The sequence below is a fragment of the Telmatherina bonti genome (genome assembly GCF_933228915.1).
Source record: "Telmatherina bonti genome assembly, chromosome: 4".
NCBI lineage: Eukaryota > Metazoa > Chordata > Actinopteri > Atheriniformes > Telmatherinidae > Telmatherina > Telmatherina bonti.
Genome location: NC_136622.1, coordinates 13,361,335 through 13,379,455, shown reverse-complemented (window position 1 = coordinate 13,379,455; position 18,121 = coordinate 13,361,335). Strand labels below are relative to the sequence as shown.

Here is an 18,121-nt window from a genome sequence, read left to right as displayed (position 1 = left end):
CATGACTGTGAACAAACACACATACTACACTCCCTTACTTGGCACTTAAGTGAAAACACAAGAAGTCAGGTATATGGCAAATAAATGGTGTGTGTGTTTGTGTGTGTGTGTGTGTATGTGTGTGTTTGTGTGTGTTTGTGTGTAAGGGAGGGAGAGTCCAGCAGTCAGCTCAGAGGGGTTAATCTCTCCCTCTCCATGTGTGCTCCAATCTCTCCCTCCCTTCTTTGCCTTTTGTTGCGGCCCCTCACTTTCTCAGTGCTTTGACAGAGGGAACTGATACTGCGCCTGTACGGGTGTGTGTTATTTGAGTGTCCTCACAGCTCTTGGTTTTTGTGGATTGAACCGTGCATGAACTTGACTGATGGGGCTTTGCAACACACTTTTTATGCTGAATGCTCACAAAACAAACTGGTAAGGCTGTTTTTTTAATTGAGAAAGTTGTCTGATTTAATGTGAGTATTTAAAGTTCCAGTTTGAGTGTGTGTGTGTGTGTGTGTGTGTGGGGGGGGGGGGGGGGGGGGGGCAGGGGGAAATGCTGTCTGGATTATGGCAGGTTATTTCAAGCTTGCTGTAAGATGTGATGTGGAGCACGTAGAGATGCAAAAAAACACAGAGGGTTTTCTCTGTCCCTGGCTTTCTTTCATTCCACTTATCCTCTTTCTCTTCCTTTCTTTGGCCGGCCGGAGTTTCTCAAGTTACCGGCTTCCTCCTGTTGTTGTGAGCCCTGTGGTTTCTCTGCAGTGCGCTCCCACGCTCTCCCAAAGAGAAAGAAAGGAAGGAAAACAGCGATAACCAATTCAGAGCCACATAAGAAGTGAGAGAAACATGCTCGGTTCAGCCCCATGCCTCCTCTTGGCTTTGACATGCATGCTTCTGTCTCTTTAAAGCAGGGCAACTTGCAAAAATGTTTGTCCCTTTTGCATGTTGAGTTGGCTACTTTTTTGGTTTTCTGGACAAAACTTTTCTCTTTTCGTCCAGGAAGGTGGTGGTGGGGGGGCTGAAGTGGTGAGAAAATTGGAAACAGAGCCACCCACAGTGGAAGTGAGTCAGCCCAGCATTTAGTGGTGTGTTGACTTTGGAAAAAGCATGAATTGAGGTGGTGGTGTTGCTGGGGGACAGAAGAAATTGTATCAGAAGACACATTAAAAAAAAAAAAAAACATCAAGTGGTATTTTGTTAATATTTGCTGATGAGTCCCCCGGAGTGTTTGACTTGCAGAGGAGACTCAGTGAAGGAAAGAATAGGAGATGGACAGAAAGGAGAGGGGAGGAGAGGAGGTAGAAGCCAGAGGCTGTTTATAAAGGGAGGGAGCGGCTTGTGTCCATCTGGGACAATCCCAAGTGCTGAAAGCTTCCCCACCCTGATCCCAAACATTTCTTTCCCCCCTCTTTGCCTCTGTCTTTCTTGTTGACTCTCTTGCTCCTTTTATGATAAATTACAAGGGGATACTTTGTGTCTTCAGTCTGTAAAATACATCTAACTTGTTGCATTTTTTACGCAACTTTTCTAAATTAATATTGTTTTTCCACAATTGTCTTTTTCACTTGATGAATATTCTTATGCTTCTTTTCTGTTTTCTTCTCAACTTGCCTCCAGCTCATCTTCAGCACAAGAACATGACATGCACAAGATGCTCACAGTATACAGTCCCTCAAGGCACTTACTAGATGCTATTGATGCCTCTTAGTGAGAGAATGAAGTCCTTAATTTGCTTGCATTGTTAAAAAAAAAAAAAAAGAAAGAAAAAGAAATTGCAAGGAAAGTCTGATAGGAAAATCTGGGCTTTGATCGACGTAATTTGTTTTCTTTCAGTTCATTGGCTGATATAATTTTGCAAGCAGTAACTAAATACGACTGAATACTCCCAGAACAGAGATGATTGCAGCTAGTTATCAAAAGCAGACTTAGAGCAAAAAAATCAATAAGTATAAATAGAAAGTACTACAAGCCTTTCTGAAACATTTACACATGTTCCCCTCATCATCGTCATCATCATCATCATCATCATCACCCCTCTTTTCCATAGCTATTCAGTAACTTCTTCATATTTCAAACCTTTAACGGACACACAGCCCTATCTGCATCTGATGTCCTCTCCCTTTGTCTGGCCTGCTTGACCTCCATCCAGCTCCTCTTCCTCCTCCTCTTCCTCTTCCCAGCCTTCCTCCCTTATGCTCTGCCTGTGTATCCAGCGATAAGGGGACGTCTACGGTAGCACTTCCTTTTGCCACAGGAAGCAGGAAGTGTTGATTTCCACCACAACCTCTCTGGACAAACTCTGCTCTATGTCTGCTGGGAACCTCATGCACGCACATTTAAATACAAGCAGTGCACGCTTTCACTCTTGCAAACATGCAGTAAAGTAGGTATCCCATCATGGAAAACACCTGCATGAGGGTAATCTGTCTGCTGACAATGTTGCCAGTTTGTCAGTCCTGCAGCTGTGGCCACTGACTGGTTTTCATGGGAAAACACTCAGGTTTGGTTCACAGGTCAGAGGATGATTAGTTAATCATTTCTCTAATCACAGTGCATGTTTTGTTATCGCTTTCTTTGGCCAGAAATGCCAGGGGTGGCGCTGTTGAGCTTAAGAAAACACAAACAACCATTCATCAGTTAATAGATTCCAGTTCGACTCCAGCTTGGGAGGCCTGGGTGAGAGTGAAATAGAGGCTGACATCAAGAGAAAGTACAAAGAAAGATATCGGAGTAGAACTCATTTGTTTTCTCTTATCAAGACGTTTGCAAGCAGTTTCTGCTGCTCTTATGACAGCAGTCATACTTCCAACGGAGTGATGTCATGTTAACTTTTTTGCTGTTTCAGAAACTGGCAGTGAAAACATCCACAGTAATCTGAAACTATGAAAATATAGCAGAGCACAGCATTAGTACCGAGTAAAAATACAGTTGATTTATGAAAATCATGACAAGTCTAAAACCACCTGACAGCTATTTTGCTCCAAAAGAGTTTTAGGAGGATTTTCTGTTTTCACTCTGTTTCACATGTGGTCAGAAAGTAAATGGAGTTAGAATGAATGAGTCATTTTTAGATAAGATTTACTTGATAAGAAAAAGCACAAACTCTCCTAGCGTGAGAGAATAAGAAGGAACGACCAAACAAAGGTGGTTTATGATCAGTTTCATACTAAACTTTTGCATTTTTAATGTGTGGCTTGCACCTACATCTGAAAGAAACAGAACCGTACAATGTCGTAGCTGAGATAAATCTCAAATAACTTTTTGGAAGCAAAGATTTTTATCAGCTATGTTTAAAGAAATCAGATGTGAAATCTTAAAGTCATTTCGAGTTTTTTTTTTTTGTTGTTTTTAAAAAAAAAAAAAAAAACTCAAACAAGTGTTTTACAACCTGAAAAATACATCTACTGGGGCCTGATGTGCCAGCACAATCTCAACACTAATTCAGTCAATGATTCCATTTTTAGTAAGTTTTGACAATTCAGATGGAGATGTATATAAATAAATCTTATAAATCTTTGTTTAAAAAAAAAAAACAACCTAAAAATACTCCTGCAGCTAATCCAGAATGCTGCTGCTCATGTCCCTACAAAGAAAAAAAAAGTCTTCATATATTTTTACTCCAACTTTCTGTGCATTATAAACTCGAATAAAACATTTTAATGGTTTACGAGGTACGGAATGGCTCTGAGTCAAAATTTAAATATGTGAAGCCACATGAGCCGCCAAGACTTTAAAGATCATCATGGTCAAGTTTGCTTTTCTTAAAACTTTAAACTAGACAATGAAAATCTGAAGTTAGTTTTTCTGCTCCTGATATCTGCAGATAAAATCCTGAAGTCTGCTCCACACCAGTTTTTTTTTTTTTTTTTTTTTTTATAATTTGATTTAATCAGGTCTCAAAACTTATTTATTTGCCACCACATTTAACTGAATTTTGGAATTTTTTCTCTTTGCATTCAGGTCTCTTTGACTATTTTCTTGCATATGTTTGAAATGTGTCACTCACTGACTGCATTATCCTTTGTGAATATTTGTTTTGATCTTATGCTGTACATTGAATAATTTACAGCATAAGGTGTAATACTGTAACCACAGTGAGATGGTCAGACAAATATTGCTCATCATTGATATTTAGTCTTTGAATTAAACTATGTGGCTAGTCCTGAATGTCAGAGCTGACTGGATAGTATTTCATGTTCACATCCTTGTAGCTTTTGCAAACAAACCTTAAACTACAAAAATGGAAATATGAAAATCAAAAGAATAAAGAGAGGAAGGGGGGGGGGGGGGTAGGAATAAATCCCACACCTGTGAAGGAAGATTTAGGATTAAGTGAAAGCAAAGAGGCCAGAGCAGTTTGCTAGAATGCTCTGAGATCTGCGCGATTAGGAAACTTTGGAGATGTGAGCCTAAACTATGGTGGGGTCAAGGGTCAAGAGGGGTGAGGAGGTCAAAACGAGCCCAGCAGCTCTACTTAGAACAGGATATCCTGCAAGGGAAAAACTCATCTGTCTCCCTTTCTCTTGCTCAGTCTCTGAATTCCCACAGAGGGCACAGCGGAGAGGAGAGGTGTAACCTTTCAAAGAAAAACACAGAGAAAATACAAGTTTATCATTAATCAGTGGCACAAAATCTCAAAAGGAATGTTTTAAGTCTCTGGACAAAGTGAAAGCCAAGTGTTTTACAAAGTGTGATGACAGCAGTATGAAGCTGTCGTCCTCTCTTTGAGATGGTAGATGTTTCCATCCACTTACTGTAAGAGTCAGCAGCCAAGATAAATTTCACCTTCAGAAAGGCTTTGTGCAAAAATTACCAATTGTTCCCCCTCTGTTTAAATTATAGACAAATATGACATAGATACCAGTGGCTAAACACGGATGAGAAGGCGTCCAGTTTCCAAATCCCTGACAATTCTAACCAGAGCCCCACTTTTGTTTTTGCTAATTTTATTTATTTATTTTTGCTGGTGCAGTGACTTTTAGCAGGGCATAGGACTCCAACCAGCTCCCAGCTGCTGCTCTGCAGCTGAGCCTGACCTTTGGCCCAGCAATAGAGGGGGGCTGGAGTCAGGTAAAAAGCGTTTCTGTGAAGGAGTGCTAAAATAGTGACTTTTTAAATGTAAGGTTAAACAAACTGTGTTGAAAGCTGTTACACTTTTTTTATTTTTAACTTTGACATCAGCGTGTAAAAAAAGATTCATAGACTAGAAGCAATGTCAGGAACTGCAATGTTTTTCTAAGAAAAACTGTATAATGGTTTGGTAAAATTGATTTGACAACAACTAATGACCCAAAAAACGTTGGTTTTGTAGCTTAAACGGTGCTGACATCTCACAGTCAGCATGCTTGTTATTAAAGCAGTCAAGAGCCGAGAGCAGAACCCCTCTGCCTACACACCACATGCAAGTGCATATTTATAAACTGGGTATATTAAACATTAAATAGTACCAGTACCAAAAGTCCCCTTTAACAATTATTTAAATGAGGGAAAAAAAAAATTGACAATCTTTTTAGAGCATTGTAGGATGCAATAAGCGGTAAAATGCTATTAACACACCAGAAAAAAGTCCCGTATATCATGTTTTGTTAGTGTTGTTGTTGTTTTTGTCACGTCTAAATAATTAATAGCTTCATTCAAAAGTGTCACAAGCAGTTTGAGGAAAATACACCTCATGAAAGCATCTCTTTATTGATTCAGACGTGATCTTCCAACACAATGTTTTATCTTTTTAGAATCAGAAATTAACCATGGTTTGAACAAAATTTCAGTATTCTCACAGATTCGGCATCTCCATCGTGGATGCTGTTTTACACATCGCCATGGTTACACGTCAACCACATATTAAGCTGAAGCTATCGTGTCCTGGTTGACTTTAGGCTGCACTACACATATTTAAGGTGAGAAATCAAAACTAGTTGCTTAGGAGTTATATAGGGTCACGGCTACGGTGAGAATGAACTCTTTTATCAGGTCACCCTCAGAATACCGCCACACCTCTACAGTCTCTCACAACTTCTCCAGACACGCTTGTCGATGCTTCAGCGTTTTGCTCCCATTTGGGAGTAGTGTTGGAAATGTGTGGAACGGTTTGGGCTGTGAGATGCTCTGTGTTGTGCTGGTGATGTTTTTGGTCCATTAAATTTGCTCTTCCATGGAAAACAAAAATGACAACATAAAGTAATTAAAACTAACAAAAACACATTATCATAATACATCTAAAATATCCTATATAAAATGTATTGTTTATTTTCTTTTTATTGTAAGTTTCTTTGTTTATTTCCCAGTGACATTATTCAGAATTTAGGTACTTAAACGGAGTTAAGTTTTTTTTCTCTTGAGTAAACTTCTGTCGCATTACGCTCAGACTGGAAACTCAAAAAGAGTCCATAATGTCTAGTTAAATGTTGTTTAAGTCAGGGAAAACCAAGTTTAATATAAAGTTTAAACTTAAAGCTCATCAAACCATAATGTTTCACTGTGATTTCAACCAGTTTTATATTGTGAATGGTTACAGCACATTCTGTTTGCATCAGACCAACTAATGGACCAGGTCCATTTAATAATCCCTGTCACATAGACCACGGACTGTATCACGCAGATTTGTACAATCCAGGTGCCATAAAGTCCTGTCCAGCAGATGTTCCAACCAGTCACTAAACCAGTTGAATTTAGTTAGCTCAGCTCCCCTGCGAGGCAGGTGATCCTGTTGGTGAAAACACCTGTTCTAAATGCACAGGTAGATCCAAAACATGGCAGAACTTTTACTCTATGGCATCTGGATTATACACCTCTGGTATTACGGCACAGATCTTCTAAGATTAAAATGAAGCGCCGTAGGTGTATTATGTAGAAAGTTTTGAGGTTTCTACATGGCTTGAGTTTTTTATTTAACCAATTTTTGAGGAGCAGTTAACTGACCCTGATGGTCAACCCCCACCCCTCCCCCTCCAAACTGGAGCACTTTACTTGTTGTCTAAGACAATGACTGCTCAGTCCTCACATGCTACCATTACCAAAATAAAAAAAATTAAACAAAGAGAAAAAATCCCAGTAACAAAGCTCGTGTTGGTTTTGCCTGAGAAACAAAACCTTGCCAGCATGCTCTGCTTATGTTACAAAGGCTGCAATTGCATTTGTTTAAAAATCTTTTTGCAGGATGACAGGTTACTAAAATGGTCCGGTAAACATGCTACTTGTGAGGCCATGTGACTTTGTTTAAAAGCACTGCTTCATTTTATCCTAATTGGGCATCCTGAATCCAAACAAACTGAGTTGCCTCCGTGTTTTGGACCAAAGCAAACTGCCTGTGAGTTTGACAGAATAAGATGCAGGACATTACAACCAACCTCTACATGTTTTCATTCACACTAGGAAAAAAAAAAAGAAATAAGAGTTTCTGAGCTGTTTCAAGGTGTATTTTTGACTGCTCAGTGTTTCAGACAAATAGCTTATTAGTCAAATAAATGACTAATTATACCCTTTTGTGAGATCCTCAGAATTTCCCCTTGAGAACTAGTTAAATAGTCGTTATTCTCTCCAGACACTCCATGCGTTCAGGCCGATTGATATTCTCACATTTTGCGTTCTGTGGTGGGTGATATTTTCCGTATACGAACACCATCTTATGTTTTTTTTCCTACCACTAGTTTATCATGACACAAGTGAAAGACAGAGGAAGAAACAGAGAATGTGCGATAGAGAGAGCGCGAACAACTGAAAGCGAGAGATGGGGAACGAGTGTGGAGCTAATTTTAGCTTGTCTGGGTGTTTCCTACACACGCTTCTCAGGCTTGTTGTTGTTCAGAATGGTGGGTGTTATAAGAGCGAGTTCTGATTTGATTTGACTTTTGAGAGTTTGTGTGTGCGAGTGTGTTCACATGAGTCTCTGCAGTTGATCTCCCTGGGATTTTCTTGCGGTTGCCACGGCTCCTTGCTGTGCTTTGACCAACTTAAAACTCCCACTGTCCTCAGGGTGGAAAGGATCCTTATCCTGTCATTATGCACTCTGCTTGTGTTGTTATTGGAAATGACCTGCGTTCACTCTCAGTTAAACTATCAAAAATCTAAAAGAGGCAACAATTCATTTAGATAGTTGTCTCAAATAAAGTCATTATCTCAGTCTCTACAGGAGAATTTCCTCTCTTTACACCCCAGTGCTCTCTGTTTTTTTGCATCTCTAACTTGTTGTTTTACATTTTATGACTGGTATATGTAATTAAACACCTGAGATTAAAATGACCGGTATTTAAACATGCCCCTGGAAAAAAAAAACAACAAAACAAGCAACATTGCTTCTTTCTTTCACCTCTTAACACGGTTTAGTGATGACTGCACACATGACACAGTTGCTCTGTTGTGGAAAATGTCTGTCAGCAATCCATTGTGTTTCTGTGGACTGCATATGTCACCAAGACCTTCAGTGCAGCTAAGCTTTTCAGACAGTCACACACCATGGAAACAGTTCGAACATGCCTGTGTCGCTCTAAAAAAAAAAAAAAAAAAAAGCACGGTCTGCATAGGAATGCATGACTGGGTCTCATTTTGGTTTGTTATAATGGAATACTTTGAAGGTGCTGCTTATGTATTTAGCATCGATTGCCCAAGAACATTTCAAATAGACCACATATATGATGTTTAATGATTCCAAGAACCTAAATGAAATACATTTTTATCATATAGACTGATGTGAAACATATTGATGATAGAAAAAAAACTATTTAACTGAAGTGAAATATATCATGTACTTGCACTTTTTGGTTTTTCACTTCTTTTTAAAGAAGTTTATTCTCTCCAACAGAACACCAAATCTCCCTGAAACGTATCACACGAGGCTTAATCTTCTGCTACTCAACAAATTCACCCTGAAAACACATTTGGAAAATGCCTTCCACGTGTAAAGCACGGTGTACCTCAAATGAACAACCAGCATCTGCTTGCTGTCATTTATGATCACTCAGCTGAGCAGTCAGAGCGAAGTAGTAGTGCAGTAGAATCATTTCAAAGAATTACCTCCATTTGTCTTCAGCACTTATTCTTGACCCTGCCGGATAAAATCATGAGGTTCAGGAAAGATACGAGGAATTTCTAAAACTTCTGTAAAAGAAAAATGTGTGTTGGTGAGAATCGAACCACGCTGACACTAAGTTGTGATGCAGGATACTTTATGGATGAAAAAGCAAGTATTTCTTAATTGATAGAGTTGTTTATTAAAAAATTCACATGAATTAAATATATTTATATATATTTAACTATTAGAAACTCCTAAACAAATGCAAGATAATGTAATAGATCAACAGATTAAGCCTAAATATTAGGCCTGAAGGGAAACAAAGCTTCTAAAGTTTCGCTAATGAAAAGACCAAACTAGAAGCACTCATAGCTAGACCTCTGCCATGCTGTAGGGTCACTCACTAGAGAAAAAACCCCAAAATGCCCAACAGCCCACCCAGTTACCACCCCATGCCGCCACTTTTATGTATACTTAAAGCTGATGTCACTATTTATTTCCATCATGAGGATAGAAGGCATATCTTCTTTATAAACTATGACCCTGAAACAAACTCTTAGACACCAAGAGGAAGAAAATGAATATAATTGTGTTGAAGTTGTTGAAGAATTTCATATTTTCTCTACAGGCGGTAATGTGAGTTAGCTGTTTGTGTATATAACATTTACCACGATGTCATCTCGTTTTGGGGGTTTTTTGCCAGTGACTGTGGGCTGTTAATGACAAAATGATCCCTATCTCGCGATAGTAAATAAAGAAATCCTGGATCCACAGTGATCCTGATCACCTCCAAATAAAATAAATTTTTCTTTCTTCCATTTCTGATATTTCCTGAAAATTTGGTCAAAATCTGTTGACAAACTAGCAGACTCCGCCTTGGTACAGGTAAAAACAACATGAGAACAAACAAGAAAAAACTAAGTCCTAATAAGTAATGTCTGTGCAAAGACATTTCTTACCCTAAGCCTAACTCAATGGTTTGATCAGCTCTGTTATCGTAATGGGAAGAGCCTGTTTCTATAAAATCTAGTTTTAGATTTGAAACAAGAACCTCTGTCTGGAGGGAAAACGCCGGAACAAGATCTTCTAGCAGAATCTGTTTCATCAGAAACCCAAAAACTAGTGTTTGAACTTGCAAATTAGCATAAAATAGGATCTTTGAAGGAATGATTAGGACGAAAATAATGTTAAAATATTCTTTTTCAGAAAGAACCTCTTTGCTTCTTATTTCAATTACTTAAGGCTCCACATTCGAGCCATTTATATTAAATATATGTGCTCATTTTAAACCTTTTGCTCAAAACATTAACTAACGACAACATATTATTAACTTTTTAAAGTTCACACTAAGAAAAATAAGAAGATAATGAAGTTTTCTTTACATTTTCTCTTTTTATTGAGACAAAAGTAATTGAATGTTTTTAAACAAATGGTAGAGTTGACAATAAAAACAGCAACAATGGTGAAATAAATCAAAAATTTAAAGTCATGAGATAAAAAACGTTTGCTTTTGACATTGCATTCACAAAGCAAGTGGCAGAGATGGCTCTGACTGGTTTATTTCCACAAAACTGTGATAAAAAAATTCACAATAGTCACTGAAAAATCTATTAAATGATCCTGCAGGTTGTTCAAGGATAAAAGACAAAAAACTGTTACAAGCTCTGTAGGTTAAATCTTGGAGATGTTTAAGCTAACAACTAGTTAAAAACTCACATTTTTAATTTACTTTGACTTGTGATGTTTTAAAAGATAATTCTTACATTTAAGATGTAAATGTGATCACAGAAGTAGTGCCAAATAATTCACTTTGATTAATAAATGCAGCCTTGAAATTTTAAACCTCTAAACCATTTGTTATCTTTTACGTAAATAAAATTACATTTTTAAATTAATCTTGCGGCAGCTTTTATTGGCTCAAAGCTGCTTGTGATGGTGATGATGATCCCATCCAGTTCAGACAGCTTCTCCGACAGCTGCAAATTGATGCAGAACAGCTTTTTTTTTTTTTTTTTTTAATTTTATTTTTTTTACTGTGATTATGTCTAAATAAAACAGTTCTACTTGTATAATTATAAGACTCTAATCTTGCATGTTACCCTCTTTAATGTCAGTATTCTGCATGATTGTTTCTTTAAATAACCCCGTAGCCTCCAAAGGTTTCAGTCTGACTTTATCTCATTATTATCAAATGACCCACACCAGACTGAAACACACTTCTGCCAAAAAAAAGGTCTTTCAGAGACGGAAAAAGAGAAGATCTTCTTTTCCTGCAGGTGCGAAGTTTCCGGCTCTGAGATTACTGGCAAAGAGAAAATTTCAAGTGCAGTTCAGTACTGCAACTAACCACACCCTGATATGTTCTTTCACTCACGCAGACACACACACACACACACACACACACACACACACACACACACAGAGGCGCACATACGCAGAAATGTAAACAGACATGAACACACGGTTGCGTGAGTACAGGAGTATCAACGTGCATAAAAATAAAATACACAGAGCTCAAGCTTGTTTCCTCCCAAATATTTTCCAGCCTTATTATTTTTATTCTCTTTGTTCTCGTGTTTACTCAGCCTACTAAAGATAATAAGTCTTTTCCTCAGTGTCTACCCCCCCCCCCAACCCCCCTCCTCATATTACTCTCAGCCTTTATCATCCAATCTCCTTCTTTTCCCTATCTTCATCTTGCTCATGCTTCCCCGCTCTCCTCCCTCCACCTTCCTTCTCTTCAGCTTTGCTTTTCTTTCTTTCTTTCTTTCTTTCTCTCCCAGTCTCGTCTGTTTGTCTCCCCCTCTCCTCCGCTCCTTCCTTTCTCTTCTCATGCAGCATTCTTTACATTCCTGTTGGCTTCTTAAGGGGAAGGACCCCGCTGGCAGACCAAGGCCAAACATTATTACGATGCTCTCAGCCTCATTCTGTTTCTCCCATCTTCATTATACCTCTCATGCTCATGTCCTCTTGTTCACTTTCCTTCATCTTTCCTCATGTAATCTCTTCTAATTTCGCTTCTTTGTTCCCTTTCTCTAAACCCTCCATTTGTTTTCATTTCACTGTGCAGATAGCTTTAAACTGTCTCGCATAATTAGTGGAAATAAAGGTCACATCCTCCTCTGCCATGTAATAGAAGGTCTTTAATGTTTATGCGACATGTGGTGTATCTCCCAAATAACGACGCCCTGTCTGCACATGGCAGATAAAGTATAGTATAGTATAACAGGCTTCTTAGAAAAGGCAGTGAATGCATTTTATGGTGGTTTTTTGAACGCATCACAAATGAACTCAGCTGTGCAAATTCAAGTTTTATCATAAGAAGAATTGAGACTTCCTGGTTTTGTGCAGTGGACTCTTCTTCTGCTTTTGATGAAATCCTATCATCTACCTCAGAGGATTTCAGTTCAGCTACGACTGTCTGTTTCTGTCTTTGTTTTTCACTGCAAAGAATCCCATCTTGTGTCAAATGTTGTGTTGTAGCATAAGCACATATTTGCAGGTGGGAGGCAGCTTTGTAGCACATAGCTGACCACATCCTGCCCCATATAGTACTGAAAGAAAAGCTCTGCAAACGTCAGACTGGCTGTTTTTAACTGTGTCGTAAAGGTTTAATTTACATCTGAAGGATGGCTGACTCTGTTTCTTTAAAATAATGTGGATTCAACTTTTTTTTGCACTAAACCTTTGACTAATTTGAAGCTGCCATGTCGTTGAACATTTTTCTTATTTATTTTGTTTTCATTCCCCCTCTCCCCCCCGCCCCCACCTCCCCTTTTATAGATGAAAAGACTTAATATTCTGACAAGCATTTCTTTGGTTTAGAGTGTAAATTATCGAAGAATAAAACCTCTAAATAGATACTAGTTTTTACATGATTTAGATGTTTGGGGAAAAAAGATAGTAAATGACCAGTGGTGGACCGTGTGTGTGTGTGTGTGTGTGTGTGTGTGTGTGTGCGCGCGTGTGTGTGTGTGTGTGTGTGTGTGTGCGCGTGTGTACTCCTCTCTCCCTGTGGGCGGTTGCCTGCTGCGCTGCTTTTCTGTCACCCTGTGGTTTTGTTATTTTCGGCTAGAAACCGGATGTGATTCAGACTGCATGGTAGGTTGTGTAATTGGATGGACTAACCACATACACATATTGTGCAAGTATACAATGATGCACATACACACACACACACACACACACACACACATAAACTTCCACACGCTTTTTTTTTATCATCACACACATAAAGCTCTCTCATATACTGTTGTGTAGTTGTGCACACCCACACAGGGTTTCTGGGAACGGTGCTGGGTTCCCCCCCTGTTCAAAGAGGCGCCCGAGGGTGAGCGAGCGGACGATGCAGCACCAGAGGTAGACAAACGCACGCTTCTTGGTTTCAATATTGGTCTGAAACATCAGTTGTTGACCTGGCTGATGCTGAGATCGGAAAAAAGGATAAAATGCACACAAACGTTTGCGATTGTGGAAACTGTAAGGGACGGTTAAAAGTGGGGAAAAACACTGTGAAGGCAGAGTGAAACTCCGAATAAATGCCAGTTTCTCAATCAAAAAAGTAAAAAACAAAACAAAACTGTGGCATAGTCACTGTTAGTACATTTTTAAAAAGAAGGAATGATATGTGCATAATAATAGTAATGATAATGATAATAATAATAATAATAATAATAATAATAATAATATAATAATTGCAGTATATATATATATATATATATATATATATATATATATATATATATATATATATATATATATATATATATAATTATTACTATTATTTATAATTAATTATTATTATTAATAATAATAATAATAATAATAATAATAATAATAATAATAATAATAATAATAATAATAATAATAATTATCATTGTTAAGGCAATCCAAAAGGGTCATTCTGGGAAAACAACAAGATACATACAAGTTTGTTTTACTGGCATTACTTCCAAATATGAAATCCGAATAGATTTAAAGAGTCTCGTATGTCACAGCCCTCACACTGATTTCCTGTTAAATCTTTATTGTTTTAGGCTCATCACATTTTGATGTCTGCTGTGAGAAACTTACAGGATGTATGTAACTTACTGTGAGTGGCCACCCCAGCAAAATCCCTCTTGATTCTTGGAAAACTTGAGACAATCACCCTACATCATGTGATTTGCCACAATAACGTATGTGTGGTGGCTGACTGTGTGTGTTTCAGTACATTTACATTGACAGGATGCTACACTTCCCCATATACGGGCTGGGGAGCCCTGTGCTGGAAGGGAAGATACAGGTCTTTAAGAAATGTGCTGCCTTTGTTTGCTATAAAGAATAAAAGTGAATTCCAATGTTTTTTATTTTTTTAAACATAAATGTTTTAACCAGTCTGGCATAATTGCAGGAGAAAAACAGGACATCATTTCACATTTTCCATCTTTTCCATTTCCATTTACTATCTTTATGATTCAACATTATCACAAATGATGTCAGAATACAAAGACGACCACTGTTAACACATGCATTGTTTTATACGTTATAGATGCATGCAGCCATATTACCTCAAAGTTTCCTCATGAAGTGTTATGGATCAAGATTGTCATTTAATCTTTTCCCCCTGGACAGCATTAATATGTATAATGTGTATTTATGATACAGTTGCAGTAGTAATCAAACAGTAAAGGTTAGATCATTAGCTTTATTGATGGCATATTTATATTTGGATAAATCACATTTTTGTGCATATTTAACTCCAGTGCACAATTTGAGAAGTGAAATTTAGCCCCTCATTAATACCTAATACCAAAGGATTTCTTTTATACTCAAAGTTACTGAAATATACATATATATGTGTGTATTTTAAAAAAAAAAAAAAAGAGAAAAAAAAACTTGAAATAATCTATTTTTATAGAAACAGGCACACAAGTTTTCATTTTCATCAGAGAAAGTTTGTTTAGGTCCAGACTGATCCAAGCTGTACTTTGTGCTTTTGCAGGAGGCAGCATTTGTGTGTCATGCTGCACTGTTTGGTAGTTTTCCTACGATGGTAGTTTAAGGGTCATGAGTGTAATTCCACTTGCTTGACCGTGTTATTTGGGAAAGACTGTAGCAACTATTTGACTAAAACAGTTTTGTTTATACAGCAGGATAAATAAAATGTGACACAAAAAACCAAACAAGAAGCAGTAACTAGTCAAATCTAAATTACATGTAAAATGACATATTAGAGGTGGTCTGGTTCACACAGACTGAAAAAACCTCCAGTCTTTTACTTTTTAATTATTTTAAAAACGTCTAAAACCCGATGAGAACAAACTACGCATACAGCCTGAACTTGGAGCTTAGGACAGCTGTGGGTGGGTTTTGTTTCATAACAGGCTTGCGTCAACTTTGATTCTGTACAGATTATGCCTTAACTCTACACCACATAAGCAAATCAGTCATGATTTTAATCCCAAAGATTATACCAGCACACAGTTGCAGCAGTTCTGTGATTTCAAGGAACAGTAGTATAAGTAGAGCTATTTGCGCAATCAGCTTCATAATATATCACAATGTTGCCAGCCTGACAGAAACTATTGCAAACATTTCCTCATTTCCTCAACTGGCTTTTTTTCACTCTAGCTGGAGACCTAAAAATACACCCCAGCCGCTCTTTCAGTCTTTAAGCTTCTATCCCTTCTGCAGAAAAATCATGTTTTTATTAAAGGTGGTTTTCACTGTGATTTTACGCTACGGAAGCCTGCAGGTCCTCTGTTTGTCTTATAATAATAAAAAAAAAAAACCCAAAAAACTGCAAAATAAAATTACAATCTACGGAATGACCAAAGTGCTTCTCTCCAAAGACCAGCACGTCACATAAAAAGCATTGATCATTTAGTTATTTTTATTTTTATGACCAAATTTCAAAAGCCTGACATAAATTAATATAGTGATGATAAATCGTGACAATCACATCCAATTTCAAACCAATAAATCTGAAATCAAATTTAGCTGTTAAGTAACAAGAAATAATAATTTAAAAAAAAAAAACTCATCAGGAAACTAAACAAAATGAAAACATTTTAGTTTTTTTTAAGTAGATGTGTGCAGACTTTATTTTACATCCACCAACTTCAGTGTATTCAACCAAAACAGAGAATTTCCAGAGTGCTGCAAGGGTTTTAGTAGCTCTACCAGTAGGTGGATGCATGTCAGACATCTTCATTTATACAGTTTTCACATAACAAGCATGGTCCTTGCTCATCTGCAGACCTGCAGAAAAACAACAAAGAATGAACTTATTTCTGGAGTCTTCACAATAACATTATAATTATCTTAAGAGTCATTTCACTGTTTTGCAATAGATTCATACTTGGAATGTTTTATATCTCTGATATGTTTATTCTCAAGTTACTCCTGCCTTACAGTTACTTACAGTTAAAACATTTATCTGGATTCATTTTTTTAATTCTTTATTTTATCTATCAATTTTTCTATTCTATATTTATCATTATCTCTTATTTTTTCTATGCCTCGCCTTTCTGACTGCTTTTTTATGTGTGTTCTTTTGTTGCTGCTGCTAGGCTGTAAATTTCCCCACAAGTAAAACAATCTAAAATCAATGTCAAAAATAAAAATCAGAACAAGTAAACTCAACTAAAAAAAATAATGATAATAAAAAGAAAAAAGTTAGGGATCATATGACTAGGGGAGCAATGAAATTGATTGGGATTTTTACAATTGGTTCTGTATCAATGGGGGGTCATCTGAGTCACTTTTAATGTACCAAAAGCAATATGCTGGGAAAAAAAACAACATGTTTTTTTTTTAAATAAATTTAAATCCATATTTTTAATCCATACGAATGAAAAAAAAAAAAATCAACAAAAAACATCAGTCAAGTAGTTAAAATATTTGACCCCCCCTCCTGGAAATGACGCTGGTTTGGAGCTTTTTGACAGCAGATGGAGCCACAGTGTTGGGGGCCATTTGTCCCATTTGTCACAAAGTCTTCTCTCTGTGCAAGTAAAGGACTGAGAGGCTCTGTACAGGCTTTCTGCGAGGAGGGGAGCGAGTCGGAGTCAGGAAAACAATAGTCCTGAAGATCCGTGTGAAGTCAAGGCTATTTTTGGTGGGGCCCGCCTCGCCTGCTATTTCTGTCAGCAGGAGCGCGGAGGGGAGGGAGCCGCGCTGGAGGGGCCGGACTTTCTTTTCTGCAACTTGCCTCCGTTAAGTCACTTTACAGTTCCTCCTCTTCTGTTCTGAGTTTGCTGACAACACCAGCGGATCTCTCCATCACCTCCCGTTAGGTTTCCTCTCTCTCGGATGCAAACAGACGCTTTTTTTCCTCCCTTCATACCTGATAGAAGTCGCATCGGTTTCAGCTGGATTATCTCAAAGTGTTTCTGCCTCTGTGAGACTTTACAAGGTAGGCAGCGATGGTGAGGACTCAGACCAGCTTCAAGTTCGACAAATGTTCTTTACTTTCATTTATTTATTAACTCCCCCCCCCTTTTAGCTTTGTTTAGCTTTAAGTAATGGCTTCAACCTGCGCAGGTGTTTTCCGCAGTTTTTCTTCTGTTTTAGCGCACGTCTCGGCGTGCAAGCGCGCCAACTCTTAACCTTTTTAACAGAAAGGTCTGTGGTGTTTCTACGCTACTTTTTTGGCTCTAATGTTGCAGCAGTTTCATTGTGATCAGCGTGTGCAGGTCTCCTGAAGGGACCCCTCTTTTTTTAAAAAACGTAACACTGCGAGGAAACTTGGGGGCCAGTGGTAAAGCCACGAATCTCAGGGGACATGCTGGTTGTCTTCATGAACAGTTTAATGGCTGTTTAAGGCAAAACAGCTGATTTCATGCCATGCATGTCCCTGGAATGTGATTAACTGTGGGTTTTTTTTTTTTCCCCAAAGGGGTGTTTTATTTTATTTTTGTATTTTTTTTGTTTTGTTTTGTTTTGTTTTGCAGATACTGAACAACAGTATAATTCAGCAGCAACACAAAAAGTTGATTCTGTGTTTACAAAGATGCAGGTGCTCTGTTCGCCTACTTTTCTGCTCTTAGAGTTGGTATGCGGTCTCCACGATCTGGGTCATCTATTAGATTTGAGCTTCTTGCATCACAAACAGTTCATTCTGGCCAGCTGCACACACCTCATGTGGTCAAA

At 37.9% G+C, this 18,121-nt stretch overlaps 1 protein-coding gene across 3 annotated transcripts in view; it reads left to right on the top strand.

Moving 5' to 3' along the window:
* Positions 1-275: 275 nt before the first annotated feature.
* The window catches only part of hdac7a (histone deacetylase 7a), a 64,592-nt gene continuing 46,746 nt past the window's right edge, over positions 276-18,121 (top strand). For 2 of the 3 annotated variants that reach the window (XM_079238793.1, XM_079238791.1), the window contains exon 1: positions 276-411. The gene's annotated coding sequence lies outside the window, so the exon portion shown is untranslated. Of the gene's footprint in view, positions 412-17,258; positions 17,385-18,121 lie in introns of those variants that run through there. The other variant, XM_079238792.1, reaches the window with a different exon arrangement.